Raw genomic sequence first — 3,425 nt, 5'->3', positions numbered from 1 at the left:
ATTTTCAGTTCTATTTTATAAGCCACGGAAACAACGAAACTGTTTTGGAGTTTTGTATCACATTTCTCCGCATGCGCTTTACCGACAACAAAAAATGCTAGCACATACATTTTGTTTTTGTATTACAACCCACTAGAGTTCTTCTTATGTTTGAATACCAATTTAAAATTGAAAATAATTTTAATATAAAAAGAAAATTCAACTCTAATTGAATTCAACTAATTTTTAAATACATGCATCCACCATAGTGTCATATAGGTTACCGTCCATCTGCCGGTGTCGTTTTTCATGTCTTTGCTCTTTGTTGATATATAGGATACGATGTATTTTAAAGTTAAATTTTAGTCTGAGTTGAAAGGCTAAGGTTTTTAATTAGTCTAAGATTTAAGGTTAAGTTCTGAGATGCATTTCAAACATATTACATGCAACCAAAAAATCTAAACAAAATACATCCAAATTTTACTTGTCTAGGGTACTCATTGATTTTCTCCTACTTATAACTCTAATGCTCTCAAATCTCTCAAACAAGTGTTCAAACACCGAGTACTTCGAATTTTGAGATAATTACAAAAGACATTTTAACATTCAAGTAATAGTTCAACACATGATAAATATTAATAATAAATGCATGAACAATATTTTTTACTTCAATTTTCGTTATTATATTTATACGGGGCGTATCAGGCTTTCAACCTTGATCGCAAGTATGTATAGTAAGAGGGGCTCAACTATGAAGTTTGTGTTTGAAAAAAAAATTTGAATTCATTTCAAAACAATAATCTTGATATTTTTATATTTTATGTATTAAAAAGTAAAAATACACATCCGAATGTTTTGAAATGGCACACTCCAAGTCACTGAAGGCTAATGTGGCCTTGGTTTGTCGAGAATTGAGAGTGGTTGACACATTCAACTGACAGTTATTCCAATGCACAATTGTCCTATGTTTTACGGTATCCAAGTACCTATATATACAAACCAATAATAATCAACCCAAAAATTGAAACATAATCAACTAATAATACAAGCAACAACCAAAACAAAAGTAAGCAAACAATTTCGGAATAGGCAGAAAACAAAGCAAAATATGTTAGGGATGAAACTTGAGCAAGCAAAATGGAGGTTGTAGTAGAGGGGACAAAATACTTTCCTTGCCGGAATGTAAAAAAAGGAGGTTGTAGAAGACTCGTTGGTGTAAAAAAATTAGAGAAAATGGCCTTGAACGGTGGTCGGAAGTTGCATGGAGAGGTCGCAACATTTGAGAACGTGAACAAAAAATGAGTGAATGAGAAGGGGATTCTACATCCGATATAAGATACCCCTTTGTACATTAACATCATTTTAAAAATAATTCGCCGTAATTTTTTTTGTTTATATCAATCGTAAAATAAGTGGTGTAAATTTCTGTTATTAAATATAATTTTTAAGGCTAAATTATATTTTTATTCTTTTACTTATTTTTAAAATTTAGTTTATATTTCTATTATTTTTAAAATATTCATTAATTTTTTAATTTTTAAAATATGTTTAATATTGTCATTTCATTCAAATTGATACTAACGATCTTAATGAAATTAAATGAAAGGATAATATTAAATATTTTTTAAAAACTAAAAAATTAAATTGAACATTTTAAAAATAAAAAGAGTGAATTGAACATTATAAAAATAATAGGACTAAATTGAATAAAAGCAATTATCTAACATTTTTTTGTCTAGATAAATATGATTTTTTTTTCTTGTATTAACAAGATAATGAATGACAATAAACTGAGTATTTAGAATTAAAAAAAAAAATACAAAATAAAGAAATTATCTAATAAAATAAATTATTAAATACATAAAAGAAAATTAAAATTTATCTGGATAAAAAATTGTTAGATAAATTTTTGTACAATTTAGTTCCTCTATTTATCAAATTGAATGATTCAAATTAATTATCTAATTTCAAACAATATTTAGTGATTTCCTGTCGGTTGATTTTATTAATGTTATTAGTGTCCATTTACACGAAAGAATAAGTTATATATTTTAAAAAAAAAAAAAACTAGAAAATCAAATTAAATTGTTTAAAAATAATATTGAATTTTAAAAATAAATCGTGTAATCAATAGTATAGTTTTATTTTATTTTTAACTAGTGACTGTTTAGGTTCGAATCACTATTCATTTAGAATTATAATAGATCATGGACAAAATCTTGATTTTCGCCTCTTCCAGGAAAAATAGGAAGCCTATGTCCGACCACCGTTCCAGAGTATTTTCCTATGTTAATTTGTGGTGTGAACAAATTTTGTAATGGAAGAGAACTTGGTCTCCTTTTCTGAATAGATATTATTTGAACCCATTAAGAAGGAACTTGTGAATTAAAAACCTGATGCACAACAAAATTGTTGGAGGCTTTCACAAAAAGAAGACAATCATCTGCAAAATATTCTGTTAATATATTTTCTTGCAAAAAAAAATTATGACCTAGTTAAGTTTAAAAACAACTTAAATTAGATACTGGCAAATTATTTCTCTTATGGAATTACATCCATTTAACAATAAAATTATATTTAAAAAGAATGAAAGAGTGTATCCATAAAGTTAAAATTATATGTTTAATATACTCTCCTTATAACTGCTTTTTGGTCTTCATTTTTTAATAGACTATTATACTCCCAGATATAAAAAAAAAAAAAAATCTTAAATTTTCTTTAAATAATTATACATAATTTTCTAATATTTTAATAGTAAATAACTATTAGAGGCACTCCTATAGTGAACATAAAAAAAATTGAAAATGATAATATGCAGTAAAAATTTTAAAACTATCAAAGAATTGAACCTGACGTGAATCGAATACACAACCTTCTGATCTGGAGTCAGACGCGCTACCATTGCGCCACAGATCCACATGTTGATAAATTTATTTATTAATTTTATTTGTAACCTATTATTATTCTCCGGATTTCATTCTCCAAGTTTTCTTCTTGTTGCGATTGTAGCATGTCGATAAATCATACATGAATAACAAAAATGCTGCCCTATGATTGAAGACGTTGAGGAGTCTTCAATTGTTCTGAACGTTACTTAGGTTAGGGCTCTCCTAATATTTGATAAAAATTTATACGCTACAACACTAATTGGACGCTAGACCATAAATTGTATGATGTAGATGGACATGGAGTAGTGAATATATTAGGTGCTACTTTCTAAGAAAATAATAAAATCACTGTATATTCTTTTAAATTGAAGTCAAATATACAGTGTGTTCCCTATTAATTTAAAATATATATTTAACTTCAATTTAAAAGAATATATATTGATTTTATTATTTTCTTAGAAAGTAGCAACCTAATATATTCACTATATGTGTTCTTTTAATCTTTATAAAATGAACGAATTTTTATTTTATTTTTCGTAATTATTTTTATCCCTCTAA

The 3,425-nt window shown here is 26.3% G+C and overlaps 1 non-coding gene across 1 annotated transcript; it reads right to left on the bottom strand.

Annotated features, from left to right (window-relative positions):
* Nucleotides 1–2,823: 2,823 nt before the first annotated feature.
* Nucleotides 2,824–2,895, bottom strand: TRNAW-CCA (transfer RNA tryptophan (anticodon CCA)). Its single transcript has one exon. It is a non-coding gene; the product is annotated as a tRNA-Trp (tRNA).
* Between the last annotated feature and the right edge of the window lie 530 nt (nucleotides 2,896–3,425).

The sequence above is a fragment of the Cajanus cajan genome, chromosome 3 (assembly GCF_000230855.2).
Source record: "Cajanus cajan strain Asha chromosome 3, NIPB_CcT2T_4, whole genome shotgun sequence".
Taxonomy (NCBI): domain Eukaryota; kingdom Viridiplantae; phylum Streptophyta; class Magnoliopsida; order Fabales; family Fabaceae; genus Cajanus; species Cajanus cajan.
The sequence above is the reverse complement of the archived record's forward strand: the minus strand, read 5'-3'. Positions and strand labels throughout refer to the sequence as shown.